At 44.5% G+C, this 20,038-nt stretch overlaps 1 protein-coding gene across 5 annotated transcripts in view; it reads right to left on the reverse strand.

Annotated features, from left to right (window-relative positions):
- The window catches only part of LOC120815955 (SPRY domain-containing SOCS box protein 4), an 84,469-nt gene extending 64,486 nt beyond the window's left edge, over positions 1-19,983 (reverse strand). For 2 of the 5 annotated variants that reach the window (XR_013467107.1, XM_040171080.2), the window contains exon 1: positions 2,356-2,726. The gene's annotated coding sequence lies outside the window, so the exon portion shown is untranslated. Of the gene's footprint in view, positions 1-2,355; positions 2,727-8,912; positions 9,092-19,734 lie in introns of those variants that run through there. The other 3 variants (XM_078099048.1, XM_040171079.2, XM_040171081.2) reach the window with 2 other exon arrangements.
- Positions 19,984-20,038: the final 55 nt, after the last annotated feature.

Below are 20,038 nucleotides of genomic sequence, written 5' to 3' on the forward strand. Positions count from 1 at the left end.
GCTCAGCGTGCAAGGAAAGCAAGGTTTGCAAAACACTGCACACACACGCAAATTCACACACAGCCGCACACGAGGAAACCGGCTCACTGACACACACACACACGAGTTAAACCAAGGCTAAATTGATCATGTGTGAATTTAACGTTACACACGAGTTGATGAAAAGCAGAGAGTATCTTTTTTTCTTCCAGCAGCGTCTGAGCTCTATTCTAAGTAACTCCAGTCATCGTCCCCCCTGATGAATTGTGTTCCCTCTCCCACACCGTCCTCCTCCGCACATTAATCTGCTCTTCTCTTGACATGAAAAAGTCCCTCGCTCCTTCTTCTTAAATACTAAACTAACATCAGTTCTGCATTGAAACTAAATAGTTGCCAAAGAAAATGACATACAGCGTATACGGCCACGCACACACACGCACACACACCCCATGTTCTCGTTTCTCTCATGTCCACAATGACACCTTCAAATCCATGGCGCCCTAAGGGAAGACCATTAGTGCTGCAATGATTGAGCACTCCTTTACGGACACCTACGCAAACGCTATCAATCTTTCTCTCGCACACGGAGACGCAGGAGGCCTCGGCGGTGCCGTCCACAAAGCTCTCCCCGGGGTGGCAGAAGATGCAGGTGGCAGATTCACGACCCCGGCAGTAATGAAACTGAACCAAAGTCTGGCTGAATGTGACGCACTGCTGCTTACTCATCCGACATCCATCCGGCGAAACACCCACTTAAGTCTAACGTAACACAGGAATTATGATTTTTTTATGATTTTTATTAACGCTGTCATTATGGTGAAATAATATCAACAACAGCTTTTGGGCCAATATTTAATCCAATTAAATATACGTCTTTAAGTAGATTATTTATAAAAAATGATTGCGGAGTCATTAGTTTAATACAAATGATACCAATTGGTTGAAACATTTAGCATCCTAATGATTGCCACTTAACACAAAGCACATGAGAAAATACCAGACAAAAATAAATGTTGTATTTGAGTCAGGACCGGCAGACCGGCTCTTCAACCTCTTGAGGTGTCCTTAGGAAAATGGCAAAAAAAATAGCAAACATTTCTCATTTCCAGCTCTAAAATGAGAGGGTTCGCATCTTTTTTTGTGTTTATATAACTGTAAACTGAATAAATTTGGCTTTTGGACCAAAACAAGCAATTTGAAGGCGTAACTCTAGGCAGTGGAAAATCAGGAACAGCCTTTCTTATTGACACACAGTTCATTGATGAGACAACCATGAGACAACAATGCTCTCGTCTGTCCCTTGACATGGTTCTCAAAAACTGTTCAGCGCAAAGTGGAACATCGGGTTCTCTGCGAGGACATTTCACTTGAAAGAGTTCAAACACAAAAGCATGGACACATTAACAGCTTGGCACTGTTCTCAGAGTGCTGCCGAAGAAAGACGGGAAGAATTAAAAACAGTGCCTGAAAAAAGGTGGAGGTTATTTAAATAGAGGCGGAAACTAAAAGAAGTAGGCAGCGGTGGACGGAGGCTGTATGGATTTGACAGAAATAAAGAGAACACAGACAATGAAAAAAGATGGGGAGGAGGGAGAGAGAGAGAGAGAGAGAGAGAGAGAACTGAGGTCAGCAGCTGACAAAACAAAAGAATAAAGTCAGAAAGGATGGCTGCTATCTCTCTATCCCAGGATGGACCACACAAATACACCCACCCACCCACCCCATCCATAGACCAAACACACACACACACACAGACTGAGAAAATGCTTGAGTGTGGAGCAAGGCAGCAGATTAGGGCTACTCTGAACATAGAGACAAACAGTTTGTTTTAAAAATAGAAAGCAGGATCTGTCCTATTATTGAATATGAGTGGGGGGAAACTACGGGTCGCTTATCCCAGGCCTCTTAACTCTAAATCCCTCCAGAACAAAAGCCCCCCCACACACACACACACACACGCACAAACACACACACAAACACACAGGGGTATCCCAGTTGGCCAGCTGGGGCCTCAAGACCATTAAGAGAATTAAAGGCCACAGTAAATGAGCAATAAGGGGGAGAGAGATGGAAGGAGGGAGAGGCTGGCTTCATGGTAGCATGCAGAGAAAAGAAGACTATAAATGTCGCAAAAACACCAGATCTTGTGTAATGTGAAAGAAGGAAAAGGTGTCCATCCTACAATTAGTTTTAACGCTCAGACATGCATATAAATAAATACTCGGGATCGCACACAACTGTAACGGCAACTCAATTTGTTCCACACAGACACACACACACACACTCTCTTACAATAGCGGCATTCTCATTCAGTGAGACATTTTTCAACGATGACACACTTCACCTTGTAGACAACACACAGATCAAGAGGCTTACAGTGAATCTCCGGTGACCGTCCTCATGTCTCGCCGCGTGGAGCCGTTCAGGTCATGTTCAGATCCAGCCCAAACACCCCCCCCCCCCACCCCTCCAGCTAAACTCCTCCAGCGAGCCGGCGGCACAGAGACAATCCGGCAGGACAGGAGACACGGAGACGAGAAGACGAAGAGACGAAGAGACCAGCAGCCGGGCCAGTCTGACTGAAAGAGAAAGAGAGAGCTGCCCACCTCTCCTTCCCACTCCCTCTCTTGTAACCCTCCCTCTTTCACTTCTTATCTGTCCCGAGGCTATCACTCCCTCCCCACCTCCCTCCCCTCCTCCCGCCTTCCCCTCCTCCCTCCTTCTCCTCACACGCTTGCGCTTCAACTCTAAGGAGTGTTTCCAAGGCAGCGCCGTCACGACGTTCTCCACCGACAACTACAGCTTTGAAGACTTTCAGCCCTGCTACAGATTCAGTTCCACTTCAGTCTCCCCGAGAGGGAGAGAGGGGGAGGGACAGAGAAGTAAGGCAGGGGGGGTTTATATTGTTGTATACTTTTGTATTTTGATACTTTTGCAACATTTTTTTTATTTTATTTTTTACTTTTGTGCCAATACAACCACGCTGAATTGAATTGAGAGAGTGAGGAGAGAAGGAGAGAGGAGAGAAGGGAAGACAGAGAGAGAGAGAGAGAGAGAGAGAGAGAGAGCGAGAGAGAGAGAGAGAGAGACTTGAAGGGATGAAAGTCGATCCCCTCTGATGTCATCAAGCAAAGTTACCAACAGCAACCAGACCAGCAGGCAGCTGAGAGAAACACCCAATTCACCTCCCTCACTGCCTCCCTCCTGACTCACCCCTTTCCTACAAAGAGCTCACAACGAGCAAACCACCCAAACCCCCCATCCCCCTCCTCCCATCCCCCCCATTAACACTCATGCATTGTATACACACACGCCTACACGTGCCACATGCATGGCAGGCGTGGAGCACGTCCACATTTGAGGATTCTGGGTGAAAATGTCATGTCAAGTATTCCACAAGTATATTTAAGGCTAAAGCAAAAAAATATGAACGAGCAATTACGCTACTAGTCACAAATGATGAAGCATTTGCACTGAAAATATCTAAAGAAAAAAGTATACAGATCGCACTTCACAAAAATGAGATTTTTTTTAGTTCTGGTTTTCCCTAATTTACATTTCTGGAACCAACACATCACGTCTAGTGCCTGCTCTGTTTTTAGCTCTCTGTTCTTTCCTGTTGTCACGTCGGCACTTTGCGGTAATGCGTTGGCTCCGAGGTGATTCGATGACCATGGTAATTTATCAGCCTGGAGTAGTTGGAGCCTTTTCCCACGGTTACGTCAGTCAGAGAACGCAAAGGCAGTTTGGGAAAGCACATGTGCGGTTGCCGTGTACTTACATAGGCACAAACACACTTGGCCTTTCCGTACACACACACACACACACACACACAACAGCGGGTACAGCAGACCACGCTGTTCGCAGTCAGGACGGAGGCCCAGTCAGCACACTTCCTGTACGCAGTTCCTTTTCCCAGGGCTGCAGCGTTCCACCAGGGAACCAAATTCCCAACAGCATCACCGCTCCCACAATGCATCATTACCGGACTATTGCGTCACATGTCTGCAGAGGAATTCAAACGTAACATGTAGTACGAGAGAAAGAGAGAAAGAGAGAGAGAGTCCAGAATGGGAAATCTTTGGCTTTGTCTGGCTCTTGTTGGCAGACATCTACGATTAACAATAGGAGGATGTATCTAAATAGGGGTTGGTGCAAACTAAAAAAAACACACTGGCGCATACACAAATGCGGGTCATCGATTTAAATAGAATCATTTGTTACTTTGGAAAACATGCTGGTTTGTTTTCTGGTCAGTTTAATATGAAGTACAACCCGGTTGGCTTAGATTCACAGCTCTGCAGGTTGCCTAGCAACTCCTCAAGAAGCCCCTAACCCTCTTTCAGTCGCCATTTTTAAACACGGGTTCTAGCAATGATTAAACAAACCAGATAGACTGTGTCAATTGGTGAGCTTTAGAGGGTGTATAGAGATATCGAGATAGCAGTTTGTAGTCTCTGCGCTGAGCTTAACTAACCAGACGCTGGCTGTCTATGCAATAGTGAGGGTCAGCGGGGTGACGCTGCTTCAGGTACGGGTGAGATTTAAGTCCTGCGTGGACGAAACGTTGAACTTTTGCTTTGAAGTAACCTCATTAGTGGTCTGTGTTAATGGACTACATCAAGCAACCTTCTCAGATGTTACAAAAATAAAATGGGCATGTAACTATTTAGCACAAGTACAAGTACGCAGAGACACACAGGATCACACAATGTATGTTCACGTCGAGAGCAGTCAATTGGCCTCATTCAGAGTTGGAAAAGAGGAAATACGCAGGTCTGTAAACACCCGCTTGAGGACACGGATCACCTGAAGCAGACGTACGGGTGGGTCACATAACCTTTGCCCCACACTCGCATGGAATTAATTCATATGCACGCACATAAACATTAACCTCCTAACCGACTCGGCTTTACATCAGCCGATGTAGGTCAATGGTCTGAATGTAAGCAGTCACTGTAGGCTTAACAAAATACACACAGGAGGGGACTTTGAAGTTTCCACTAAAGTCATGCTGCCAGATCAAGGTCAGGCTTCTTGGCTCGAGGAAATATTTTTTATTGAAGATTCTCCCTTTAAAATTAAGATTTAAAAAGTCTTGTGTGCACAGGACGTAAGTTTAACTTCTTGGTTGTTTATGTACTGGCCTAATTGCTTTAATCCTATTAAGTCGGATTTCATCATATTCTAGTTTTTGCAGAATGAATTTTTTTTTAATTTATTACAACTTCATTATACTTGTTTTCCGACCTATGTGTTTGATTGTGCACTATTCTCTATGCTGCCGTAATCCTTCCATGCTGTGGGACCAATAAAAGGATTATTTTTGTTTTATCTTGTAATTTATAATCTTTTTTGCTGCAGAAATCAATCAATTACAAGCCTCCCTAAAAAAGCCAATTAAACGTTGTGTTATTAGAAGTCTAATAACACAAAAAGACACAACCTGCGGCACTGATAGTAAAGCGTTAAAAGGTGAGGGTTCATCATTTTATTGCTGCTTATTTATAGTTTGATTCCCATGTAAAATACAACCCCACAAACTCAGCACCCAAACCCTGCTGGATTGGAGGATTTTCCGGCTTTTTAGTTTTGGGAGGATTTGCTTCACACCAGTGATCATCAAAATGGATTTTGTTACTCAGCCTCAAAACAATAACATACTGAATTTAAAAAGTTACTTAAAGGGCACATAACGTAGAATGAGGTGTTAAGAGATACTTTCCTCAGTATATTTCATAGTTCAAACAAAATAGTAACAATCCAAATTTAAAAATGGTTTTGATTTTGATAACTTTGTCTTGCAGTGAGTGTACGTCTAGAAAGTTTTGCATTTGCAAATATGAAGAAAAAAAAAACTTGTTTACAGGGAACTGCCAGTGCACTCAAACAATTCCTGTTTTTAGGACATGAAAAGAACTGTCTAACAAAAGGGTCTCACGTATATCTTCCAAAATGAGAAACAAAAGACACAGTTTGACATTAAAGCTTCAAACAGAGGATTGACATCCCCCATCTTCCCTGCTGGAGCCTGCCGTAAATTGCCCCCTGATTTTATGCCTCAAGGCACATTCACACTTAAGGGACCCCGTGGGGTCTGCAGAGAGGTCTGTGTGTGTGTGTGTGTGTGTGTGTGTGTGTTAATCTGCAGGACAAAGGAGGCCCTGTCCCCACACCACACATATAGAATTAGGGCTCGGGGGCTCACAGCTGAGCAGCTTACCGACAATAGAAACTGGAAGTGTGTGTCCACGTGAATTTATGGGTGTGTGTGTGTGTGTGTGTGTGTGTGCGGGTACGTGTGTTTGCATGCTGCCTCCTTCCGACTCAAGTGTCAAACACAAAGCCGCCCAACTGTCCAGAAGGCCCAGTGGAGAAAGATCGACAGGGAGGGAGGGATGGATAGATGGACGGGGGGACAAGAGGGACAGAAGAAATCCAGCGTCCACTTTGGACCCGGTTACAGCCAAAGAGGGACGACGACAGGACGATTTTGATCAAACGATCAGCTGTTGTCTCCACACATGGACCTCAACATTTATATTCCTGTATCAGTGAGGACCCGATGTTTCTTCAAATTGTTAGTAAAAACAATTCTATTTTTATTACTTCTATTGATACAACCTGATCGTAATCTAGCATCATCAACAATGAGGTATTAATCTGCTTAATTGTTCTACTGTTTTGTGCACTGGGCAAGGTTTCAAAGGGCTTTTCTTGGTTTGATTATCCTTGGTGGCTTTAGCCAAACTGCTGCTTAAAGAAGCCCGACTTCTCCATTTAGATCAGGACATGTCAGTGTTTTCATCAGCTGAGTCTAAATACCTTAAAATATATAGCATGTACACGTTTTATTTTCACACAGGTTAAGCCTGAACAATACCTAATCCAATTTAAACCTTGAACTAATTGTAAAATACTCCATGTCAAATAATTGTAATTCTAATCTGCACATGCCGGTCCTCACCCTGTAAAAGCCCCTTAAAGGAGCAATAGGATATTCATGAGAACACAACAACCCAAACATTCAGCTGTCATGGTGTGAGAACACAAAAGAAAGGCTGCCTGAAACGCACAGGCGCTCCGCTCCTCTCCTTCCCTCTTTCACACGAATCGATACAGATGCTGACCATCGGAGTACAGCAGGTAGGCATTAACTCAGCCTGGCGGCCCAATCAATGATGGTAAATGCAGGCAGCGGGAGGGACAGGCTGTGTTCTGCTGGTTTCATTTCCCTTCTCTCTCACTCGGCCCATTTAAACAACCTCTCCATGTCTTGTTACATTATGGGAAAGTCTCTCCGAGTGACTCACTGTCTCGTTTCATACAGCTTTCTCTTTCCAGCCCTTCAATATGACGCTGTGTCTGTACCTCAGTTTCTCCTTGCAGAAGACGCCGTCCTACCGCCGCAAAAAGGACACATCAGAAACACTTACTTGAAGCTGCAGTGTTTACACAACATTTTCTGAAACATTATTTAAAAGTGCAAAGAAGGGAGCAAGTCAAAGTTCTCAAAAAGACTCCACGTGATGTTTAAATGTCAGCATTTCCTGTTTACACTGGATTTTCAAAGCATTTTCAAAAGGTGAAAATCAAACGATTGAAAGCTCTAGTTTAAATGTAATCTCAGCTGAGTTTACGTGCGTGGTTTGCTCTTTTACTTCTCCTCCCCTCCTCCCCTCCTCCGCCCTCTGTCCCTCCCTTCTGGCCTCCTTGTCACCCCTCTTCCGTCTGTAGGCAACATCTCTCTCTGTTCATCCATCTCTGAACTCCTCTCCTCCCACTTTTACCCCCACTGTGAATCCTCTTGCTCTCTTCCCCCCTCTGTTCTTCCTCCCTGTCACCGTTCTCCGTCCCCCCCCCCACTCGTCCCTTTTTCTCCAACATCTGCTGGTCTGCGTTTGTCCCTGTTGACCCTTTATTTGCCACGTGCCAAGTCCTCCTCTCCCTGTCCCATAGAGACCCGAAATCATTAACACAAACACACACACACACACACGCGCCGGCAAAGTGATAGGTGGATGTCTCCCACCCACAGAGAGCGAGGAGAGCCCACACAATCAAACCTGTGATTGCAGACTCTGCTGTATTATCTTACAACTGAATATCTTTTAAATCAAAAAGGGGCTTTGAGAACATGGGCGGGGAAGTATTGGTAAAATTAGCTTGTGCTAAGGCTGCAATAATAACAATATTATATGGCATAAGCCATACAACTGTAGCCCCCCCCGCCCCCACCCAAACAGAAGTATAAGGTCAGTGACATTTGTAGCCTACCCGGTGGCTTGTTGTCAATAAACCAGACAAAGATACCAAGTTATCGGGGATGAGCTCAGCAAACGTACGAAAACATATCTAACATATACACACGTGATGAAAAGTCAGATGACGACTCCCATACTTGCCCGCCCCCCCCCACCCCCTCCTCCTGTGGACATTTTGGTCCGTCTCCCTTGTTGAGTCGATATTTCTGTTTACGTATACTCAGCAAAACCCAGATATAATACTTCAATATCCATATCATCAAACATCATATTTCTGCAGCCGCGCCTGGTAGATTCAGGCGGACTGGTTGATCTCTAGTGATTGGTTGGCTTCATCCAACCGTTTTCTAAACCCATGTATGGTGATTGTATTGGAATGTAAATACAAGTTACACAAGTGGATTTTGGGATTAGCTGCATGTATTACATATGATGGATGATGTCAAACGTAACTGCAAAGCGTAAGGACAAAGGGAGAGACAGATACAATACATACATACTTTTTTTTTTAAATAAAACATTTGGGAGAAAATCTGGAGATAAGTGTTTAGCAGGTTATTAACTTGCTACTGTAAACACAATTTTTAAGGGTTTTTTGCAAATGCTTGTGTTAGTACACACACACACACACAATGTAAAACCAGAGGAACAGCAGTCATACAGACAGACCTTGAACGACAGCATGAATTTGCAGGGCAGGTAAAGTAGCACGCGAGCGATGACACGCGGGTCAGAGAAGCGTCGAGGAGTTCTGAGCGGAGCGGAGTGATATCGAGCAGCATTCTGGTCGATGCAGCAGCCCACAGAATGGTTGCAGCTTACAGCGGCTTCATTTCCTGCAGTCAGTCTGAGAAGGAGCACCAGAACGCTACAGTAATCTTCTTTACTTCGGATTAGCAGCCGTCTCTCTGCAGGTGTCACTCATTACGTGTCAGCCCGTCCCACTGTCTTCACTCCACCAACACGCTGCTTCACTCAATCCCCCCGTGTGCGTCTGTACCGCTCTTCCTGATTCTGCATTCAGATATTAAGTTGGGGATGAAGGTTGTATACACATATTATCTGTTACATCATAAATGGTTATTTGTTATTTGCGGAAAAAAACTCAGGGGCCAGTTAAATATTCCAGCTTTTAGAATAGAACAAAAAGGCAAAGCAGCAGACGTGTGCAGGAGACTCTAGTAGGAGTCGGTGTTGTTACTTGGTAGTAAGAGTTTGAGTTGAACTCCTCTTCCCTGGAAATTCAAAAAATGCCTCTAGAACATGAAAAAACTACCAACGTGGGCTGGGAGGGGCAGCAAAGACACGCTCAGTCACGTCTACCTGCGGCCGTTGTAGTATCACAGCACGAGCCTTTTCTTTCTTTTATATATCGAATCATTACCAATTAAAATAGCAGCAGAACTTTGCATTCTACCTGAGCACAAAGTCCCTCCCCGTCAGCGTGTGTTGTTATCAGAGCGTTCCTGTGATTTGTTGACACAGCCGGGCCGGCTGCGCCTGCTCTCAGGACATGTTAGTACACGTGCTTTGCATTGCTGACGTACGTTGGCTGCAGATGACCGACGGCGTCATCGCGGAAGGGCGGCACTCCCTGTTACGATGCTCACACTGTCAGCTTCAAGTGCAAACTAGCACTGGAAATGTGACTCTACTGTAAACGGACACGTTCTTTACAAACCTTATTTGGCTTCGATGGCATCTGAATGAGGAGCGCTAATCTTTATATTCCGTGTCCATGCGTGCCTTGCAGTGATGGGTGTAATGTAAGAGTGCAACTGACCGAAACTCCACGCAGCAGGAGAGAGAGCATCATACAGTCAAACTGCGTATCTGCTATGGCGAGAGCAAAGGTCAAACTAATGAATATCTTCCTGAAGAACCTCGGCTCATTATACATCAACCTGAAAACGCCCTCACATGTCAGACGATCTAATGTTGCCATGACAACTACAGAAGTATTGAGGAGACACGCGCGCACACACGCGGAGAGACGGACAGACATGCAGGCGACAGCGTTTAGTAGGATGTCTCCAACGTGTCCAAGAGAGAAGGATGCTGTATGGAGAGCTAAATATAGGAGCAGAATAACAAGCTCCTTATCATCAGATCCATCCTTCCCATATCTCCTCTGCTTTCTTCATCGCTCCATCTCCCTGCCATTTTCCTTCTCTTCCTTCCCCCTTGAATGGATCAACTATTTCCCCAGGGCCCCTCCCCTGTAGAAAAGAGATATATAACACGAGGAATTTTCAATTATTTTGACGCCAGCAAGCTTTCGTACCAAAAAGAAAAAAAAAGAATCTCTACAGTTACTGGCAGGATATTGGACAATTTCCGCACCTCAAGCACAGAATACTTGTGTCTGTCAGACTGTGGCAACTCATGGATTCCGATAACAACTAAATCAGCACAGTTGACAAACACGAAACACTCAAATTTGGAGATCTCAACTCTCTTTTTCAGGTTTTAAAAGGTGAATCGAAGGAACACACAGACACACACGCACCAAATATGTAGGATTTATCATCACACAAAGAAAATAAAAGCAGGGAATCTTTCCAGTTGAGAAGCAACCCCTTTTTGTGGGTTTTACTTGAAGGGTTAAATGATTATCAAAATATTAGTTGAAGCGAAGATTAACAAATGGATTAATTAGCTAATTGTTTTATCTGTAATCTGCATTCTTTCCGTCTTTGTCTCTCGGTCTCTCTTTTCCACATTGAAAGACTCTCCAGTTTCAAAGTCACCTCCAGTTCCTTTGACTAATTCAAGAAGATCTGTTACAGGAGGCAGATAAACCATCAAGACGCAACTGACGCTTTTCCTTTATCTTGCCACTAATTTGTCGCCATCTGTCATTGGAATACAAACACTGGTTATTTTTTTCCCGAACCAAAAGGCTACGAAAAGGAGCATGACCCAGCTGGCTGGCATACGCCTGTCCCTCTGAACTGTACCCGTCTCATATCCTGCCTCGGCCCCCCCAGTCACATCTGTTTGCCTAAACTGGCAGATGCCCGTCTCCATTGTACAACAACATCTGTCCTCATCTTTATTTCTTCCTCTCGCTCTTGCATACGCACATGCTGCTGTGTCTGACCCAGATCCTGGCATAATAAAAAACTAAAATGAACGAATGAATAAATCATAAGTGGGGAATGCTCTCCCCGTTTGGAGAACCTCATGCTGTTAAATGCCCCCTCCCCTCCCCTCCCCCCACACCCCTCTCTTCCTCTCAAATACATCCATTCTCACTATATCTGTTCGTTCACCTCCACAAGTGGTAGTGTCATTTTCTCTCACTCGTTCTCACTCTCTTGTGCACCTTCTCTCTCTCTCTGTCTGCAGCTGTTTTTTGCAGACACACAAGCTGTGTTCCGATATCCAGAAGTGAAGCACGAATTCTTTCCTCTAAAACGAGACAACGCCGTGAATAATTCTGGTGGTGAAATGCAAAACCAAAGCGAAGTGATACAAGATACAAGAGGAGACATTATTTAGGATACATTTAAGCACCATTTTTACTGCCAACAAAAACAGGCATTTTGAGGCATGATTCAAGCCAAAACATATACTACCTACTGTTCACTCATTCATCCACAACAAATCTATCAGGGGGACACAAAACAGCTCCACGTGAGATGCTGCTCCGTGTCTGCTAGATGTAGAGGTAACTGTTAGCCAAATGATAAATCATGTCCGTGTTGGCCTCCAAGGGACCAAAGAGACTGTTATTGCAGGTTTAATGAGTTGCTGGATGAGACAGTGGTGATGATAAATTGGGCCAATAAGTCTCACAGTGATTCCTTTTAGATTAACATGAAGTGCAGACCAATTTATCTGCAGTTACGTTTAGCGGTGTTAGGCAAGTATGGAAAAAAATCTGAACAGCCCAGTTAAGTTACACACATTTCCTGTGACTAATCTTGGACCAGAAATTTCTCCATCAAGCTAAAATGGAATAAATATAAACTGCAGGTAGAGAAATCAATCAGAAGCTGTCCACATGAACCCTCCCCATGACATTGTGACTGGACTCTGTGGCAATCAAAGCCCACTGCGGGGCTTGTTTACCCACTATATCTAATATCGGTGAGAACACGCCAACTTACCTTCCCGTTGGAATCAACTGACAGCTGAAATTGCTCCACGTGTGAGATGAAATATTATTTAACTACTAATTTTCCTCCTCTAGGTTCCCAAATATCCCCCAACTCGGTTTTAAAAAAGGAAAAATGAATGAAAAAAAAAAAAGGAAATTAATCTGAAACCACAGTCATGCGGCGGAGAACATTTCCGCGGCATCGTGACGGACTGACGGCTGGGCTGGAATGGTTTATTCATTCAATTCCATATTCTATAAAAGCATGCATAAATAAACAAGGACGTATAAATAAATACATTATTTCCACTTTCCACTGTCGGCTTAACATACACAAGCACATAAATATTCATAACCCCCCTTTTCCAAACACACACACACACACACACAGACACACACACACCCGGGTGGGCTATGCTCCTCTCAGACTGGTGACACACTTCATCAAACTGTGGTCTGTTATTAAGTACTGCTGACACGTGTGTTTGTGTGTCTGCGAGGGCGTGCCACTGTTCATAATCACACCCGTGTGTGTGTGTGTGTGTCACTGTCTCAGCGTGTGGTCGGTGGTGGTCTGGTTTCCGCTCACAGGGCTGTGAAGTGGCCAGATGAAAGCTCACACATGGTGGCGGCGTGATGAGCCAGATCTCCTGTCGGGACCGTGGCGCTCGCGCGGCTGGCCGGCGGGAATCCGCGCTCCGTCGCAGACGTTTAGCAGCCGAAGGCCGGCCGGGGCCGCCGTCACATTGAGCTCATTTTTAATGGCCGCCATTGTCCAAAAGCATGTTCACACTTCATTGTGGCTCACGCTGCCCTCAGAACATCAATGAACCACATCAGGACCTTTACTCTCTAGATATTGTGATAATGAATCCATTTCATCTGTTCCATCTATGTTTATTGTCCATACATACGGTTGACTGATTATAGCTTCACATACAACTTTCATTAGTGTTTCAGGGGAGTTTTACTTGTCTTCGTTCTCTTACATAAAAATACCCCCCCTTTACCCCTCAGTCCAGCCACCGTCTTGCAGGGTAGCTTCTTCCTTTTCTCCTCCCCAAAATATCTGCCCCATCCTTTTATTTCTCCCCATGTCCTCCTACCCTCCTCCTGTTATGCCCCTTCTGCCTCAACCCCCCATTATCTGTGATTGGCTCTTTGTGTGCAACGCATAGTTCTGTTCACGCACACAATCACCAGCTTTATCCAGCCGAATATATTGACTCCCTCCTCCTGTCACCCCTTAACTCGGAAGCTAGTCACTAAAAGCCAGAAAAGTTATTTTAATGAGACACACTTCAGTTTGGCCCTAACATAATTTAGCGTGACTTGACATCAAATATCTAAAAGGCCACAGAGTGATACGAAGACACCCAGACACCCTTGACTGCTCTTCAATGCTCATGTCAAATCACTAGCCCATTATTGAACAATAGGAAGCAGAAAGAACCAGCTGCAAGCCCCAACCAGCTGTGCTATTATAAACACCCTGGTGTGTGTGTGTGTGTGTGTGAGTTGGGCAATTTTTTTGCAGGCTTATACCCTTGTTTAAGTCCATATGAACTGTTCCCAAATGGGCAGCTTTTGATCATTTTCTGGCCTTCCACCCTGGTTCTGAATGTGTGTGTGAGTGTGTGGAGGCCTATCTCCATAATTAGGGCAGACCAGCCACACATGGGTCTCCCTCGATGCTTCCCCTCCAAGACCTAAATATTCATGAGACTCTAAACGCTTTCATGAGCTCTGTAATTATGGCCGGAAATTAGATGAAGAGAGAGAAAGACAAAAAGAAAAAGCATCGGGAGTCAGGAATGAAATTGCACTTTAAAAACACAGTTTTTACGCTAGTATTAGCAGATTTTATCAACAGTGACCGTGGTGCAGTTCTCCCGTCCAAGCCAGAGGATCTGTAGACTATTTCTAGAGTCGTCATGAATGCAACACACTCACAATAAGAAACAAACTCCTCCTGGTTTCTTTACATTTGCGGCAGCAAGAGTTGAAGCGTGAATAGTAAAGCAAAGGGGCTGATGGTGCTGATGGGAGACGGATGTCTGTGTAAAGCTGGAAATATTGTCATCACGTTATTTGTGTACACAGAGGCTCTGTGGCTCCGTCTCTACTGATCCATGGTACAATTACTTTACGTTCTTATTTGTTATTGAGAAGCTAAAGGTTTAGTGATTTATGCATCTTTGTAATCCTGATGCCTTTAAAAACACAAAACTAATAGCACACCCAAATTGAAAACCCTTATCAAATATATAATTGGAAAAAATGGATACACGCTGATATACGAATAATGATCTGCTGTTCATCCAAATGATGCAATCTAGGAATCTCGTTGAATCCAATGAATGAAAATCGATGCTTTTGATTGCGCTGCTTATGCTCAAAGTGGCTGTACGCTTGGTGAGATGTCGTGTGGCCCTTCTTTGTTTATGTGAAAAGGGATGAAAGTGGTTGAATAAAAGAAAATAACTTGAGAGAGAAGTTCAAACCCTGCCAACATTGATAGCTGTAATTGGGAGAAGAAAGGGTGATTAGAACGTATTTTAAAATGTGACGACTGCCTAATTGGTAGTATGCTGAGGATTTAAGGAATACTTTGATTTTGTAAGATTTTCTCACCTCAATCTCAGAAAAAATTAAAATGAGCATATATCACAAAATATAAAAACTGATTTAAAAAACATATATTCCCATGGCTGCCATGGGTGCATGCCATTCCCTATAAGGCCTGAGGACAGATCTAATATCACATATTATATTAGTGTGAATAGGATGTGTTGTAAGCAGTCCTTAGTGTGCCGTCTGCTCTATTTTAGGGTTTGTAAATAAATAGTCAGAGAAGTCAGCGAGGATTCCCGAAAACGTGAGAAGACTTCAAGCTTTTAAAGAGAGTCTCTGGAAGGAAATTCAATAGTTTTTTTCCTTTTTGTAACACAAATGAATCATAAAACATGTTGTTCAGCCAAAGCACACCGGAGCAGTGAATACACGCAGTCCATTTTTATTCCATTCGCAAGCTTTATGCTCTGGCCAAAAAGACCACGCGCCGTCTTAGAATTCCAGGAGCATTTGGTTGATTTTATCTCAAAAGCCATCAGATCTGAAGTCTCCTGGAAGCCATGAAACCGCAGACCGACAGATGCACCGGGCGCCTGATTCAGTGCTGATTTCCCACATTTGACACGATGTTGCACGACAACGGCACACACAGAAAAGAGGGAACCAATTCAATATTGAGGAGGAACCAGGACACACACACACACACAGACACTAAATCACAACCGGTTGACAAACGGGCGAGAGCACAGCACCTCAGACACTGCTGTCATTTACATGCAAATGAGCACAACGCCACTTGAAAACCTTTACTTTCCCGAAAAACCAAAATAGGTGGAGCAAACTTCCGATCAACCCGACAGAGTATCAAGATGAGACGATGCGAGCAACATGGAGCCAAACGACACGTAATACGACCGGACACAACGAGGAGAAAGAAAAACTAAGGTCTGTCACTACATTGATGATTTCGTCCCTCCACTCCGCTGATGCCGTATTGTCTGCAGGGGGGACTTTGATCAACTACTCACTGCGGCAATCTTTCCATGACAAACTAACATGATGACCTGATAAACTGATGAGAAGCTCAAACAAAACCAGCAAAGTTATAAACAACTCAGGAATACGTGACATCCGCAGGAAATCGGTGCATATTACGGTAAATTACACCGTATAGTTAACAAGTTATCCAGTAAATGTAATGGACTCTGTGAGTCACCAGTGCATCAACAGATGCTGCACACTGCCTACACACACACACACACACAAATACCCAGGTGTGCATTCACAAAGGATGTACACCGCATTTAGACCCAAAGTACCTGTCATGGGCAAGAGGAACACATCGTCTTCTTGTTTTCTTCTCTCTGCAGAGGTACATGTGATTGACTTTAGAGTGCAGCGGTGCACGAGAGTGCTGTTTTCCTTGAGTGACATTTGTGTGCGCGTGCTTGTGCGTTGGAGTGTGTGTGTGTGTGTGTGTGTGAATTTGTGTAAGCTCAGCAGTCTACCACTGACTTAACAAAAGGCTGCTGCATATGAATCCGTTCCATCCCCCATCTGTCCGTGTAAGACTCATACATATACATGCGTTTCCTAGGACAGGAAAAGGGATCCTGACAGATGGACGCTAGAAAAGATGAATCCGGATCCATCTTTTAAATCTGAAACAAGTGATTGATCAACAGGTGATTCATTTGCCTCAACTGTTTGGGTTTGAAGGAACGGGTGACTGGCGTCTTTACATCGGTGTGTGGACAGGGGGCCGGGCAATCGTGGGTAGTTTTCATTCAATCACAGTATTTGTTGCAGATACACACGGTAGAGCCGGGCTGCACTTCACTCAAACTACCGCCGCTGGCCAATTAGCACGTACGTTCAGCATCTGAGTGAGAGGAGACCCTTGCCAGCAGACAGCAATGGTCCGTATTTGATATTCGAAAGGGGAAACCTGGGAAAACACACAAGCTACTGTAATATGCATGCAAAAAAGCAGCATTTATTCTGTATTTCACAGCACTTTTGCTCACCACTTTGCTTCGTTGCAGTTGGTCATGTTATGAAACGGCAAATTGAAAAAATGCAGACAAGGGCCGACTAGTGCCAACGCCGTTTGACACACTGCAAAAACAAGGGGCGACGACGGCCAAACGAAACGGTCCCTGGTCCCAGATTCACAGATGTGAAGATTTTCAGCTTTTCTTTGTCATAAATGATCAGACAAAACTAATGTTGCTTTCAGCCCTGGGAGATTGTGACGAGAATTTTCACTACATTCTGACATTCTCCAGGACAGAAAAATGACTGAATCAGTAATAAAGGACTGATAAAACTAACAACAGATCGACATTTTTTTCAAAACACTAATTTAACACTTTTCCCATGCTCACCAAAACATGACTCTCACCACTAGAAACAAAACTAGGATCTATTTTTGCGCCTCGATTCAAGCGTCTGAGGCTTCACAGGTTCAGATCTTTGAACCTGGAGAGACTCCTTCCTGTGGTACCGTGCTCTGACAGGAAAAAAAACACAGCGGGGGAGGTGGTGAAATCAAGTAATTAAAAATAATGATGGCTGATGAAAAAAAAAACAGCTCAAACTGCAAAATGTTGGTTTCCTTTTAAATCGTCTCGATTGTCACTGAGCGATGAGCTTGTTGACACATTACTGAGCAGAATGCAGATGTGCATTATGTCCAGCAACTGGCAAGAAAACGACCTCACGTTGATGACATGCTGAATAATAGATGCACAATAACACTGAGTTTATTACTCAGTTGTTGACTTTGACAACAGCCCAAAAAAAGCCATCGGTTTCTGCATTACTCAATTTAAATCATTCCCCTGACATGGCTCTTCTGCACAGGGATCACTCCAACAGGCCTTCAGGTCTGTCCTCCACCATCTCTTTAAGGAGGATATTTTTAACGCTCTACACATAATGCCAGTCTTCTGTTCCGTTTAAATAGCGGTGACAGGATTTGATAAGACACAGCCTAGTTAATAACCCTTATCTGACCTACAAGATGAATCCCATCTGCCTCTCCCCTCGCACTGACTCATAATGCTGCTTATTAGTCCCTCTGGAGGGATGAAGGGGACAGGGGGAGATTTTAAAAAGGCGGGGAAAGATCAGGAAATAAACACCAAGAAAAAACAGCAAAACAGAAAAGTGAGAAAAACGCAAGGAACGTATGGAAAAGGCCGACTATTACATAGAATGCGTAATTGTGCTCGCTGACAGTGAACACGGCAGGTGTGAACAGGAAGAATGAAAGCATTTGAAATGGTAATTTTTACGATATTAGGCAGTTGAATTATCCCTTTGTATGTCAGAACTGAAAGCAGTTGAAGAGTTGAGAGAGAGTCGGGGCGCAGCCGAAATGTCAAAAAGATTGGCAGAAGATTGGCATAATAGACATCAATTGATGTTTAGGGACTGAAACAATTCAAAGGTCAAAGGTGAGTCTGTGTATTGTTAATAGTTGTGAAGTGTAAGTCCAAAGGCAGAGGATGCAGGGAAAAAAGAGACACACACGTGACCCTAACCCGTAGTGAAAATCGACCGGGGAAGTCGAGTGGAAGCAAAAAGAAAGGTGGAGATGAGGTGGAGTATGTGGATAGGAGATGAAAGGGAACGACAAAGTGACCCAGGTGGTGATGGTGCGCAGATGCTCTTCCATAGTGACCGGCCGGTCCGATCCAGCGTAAAGATAAATGACACCCTGTCAATATTACAATGCACCATTCCCCCCGCCCCCTCCCTATATGCATCCCTCCATTTCTCCACCCACCACCCGCCTCTCGCTCTTATCTGGACAGCTCATCCATCAACAGGCAGACTCCACCCACCCCCACACGCACAAACACGGGGTCTTTTTAGCCTATTACTTTTGTTGAAACCCAATGAAAATCCTATTGACCGTGTGAGGTGCGTATCCCGTAGGGTGCGTATCCCCCGTTTCAACTGTACTCCCTTTTCCACTGAGTAAATATCAAGGTGTAGTGGCAACAGAGAGAATGTATCACTTATTGTGAGGAAAGTTGTTATTCTTTTACAACATAGTATACGGATACGGATACCTCTCTAAAATGACAGCTGGTGCAGAGTAACACTTCATGTGACAGCTGTATTGATGCATCTTTAGGCTTATACAAACCCTCGGTTGTATATGGAGCATTATTAACGTGTTTTACCTCATTAGGACTCTATAAACTCTTCGGGTTAAACCATAGAGATAAGATTGCTCAGCTTTGCACTCAGAACATGCAACAACGGGGCTCAGGTAGAGATTGCTTCCTTTGTAGAGGGTCACGAGCCTTGAAGGCTGAAGACCACTGGTATACTGCTTGGTGCCTTGTGATTCCTGATGGATGCATCCGTCATTGCTTACATCAACCCCCCCCCCCATTCAAAACAGACGCATCACATTGGGGCCATCAAGTGAGTCAGTCAACCTTTGCATCCCATCACTGCGTGCTGTGATGAGAGATGAGGTGTCATTATTGTGGCCAGCGAACCAATGTAAACAAGCCTCGTAGTTACTGCACAGACACCCAGATGCACGTGTGCGTTTCTAACGGAACCTGTGAGGTCATCAGGGCATCGCTGCGAAGCAAGCGCCAAACAAAACTCAAAAGAAACATGCGCTGCGCTATAAAATGGCTAATAAAAAAACGACCAGCCCGTCAACGCCATGAATATTGATTTGAGATATTTTTCGAAAGAAAATTGTTGCGGTGGTCAGTCTTCAACTAGCGAACACCGTTCACAGCAGTCACCTCGTCCTGTGTAATCAGGAGTAACACTCACCGGACTCCTCTCCAAACGACACTTTCCCCCCTGAGGATTTATGCGCGAGCCAAGAGGAACCAGGACCTCTCCCTTCATCCGACGGCGACGATGACAACAACGACGACAACAACAACAACAACGGCGACCTCAACACAACGGGGCTGCTGATGTTCCTGCTGTGCCGCTTTTTCTTTGTGGCGGTGAACTCGATACTTCCAGGCGGTCGGATGTCCAGTGTCCGTTTACTCAGCTGATCGAGCGCTCATTGGTTGGCTGCTTCCACCACAACACAGAGCTCTGCTGGGACGCTATTGGCTGAGGG

Source organism: Gasterosteus aculeatus, chromosome 3 (genome assembly GCF_964276395.1).
Source record: "Gasterosteus aculeatus chromosome 3, fGasAcu3.hap1.1, whole genome shotgun sequence".
Lineage (NCBI taxonomy): Eukaryota > Metazoa > Chordata > Actinopteri > Perciformes > Gasterosteidae > Gasterosteus > Gasterosteus aculeatus.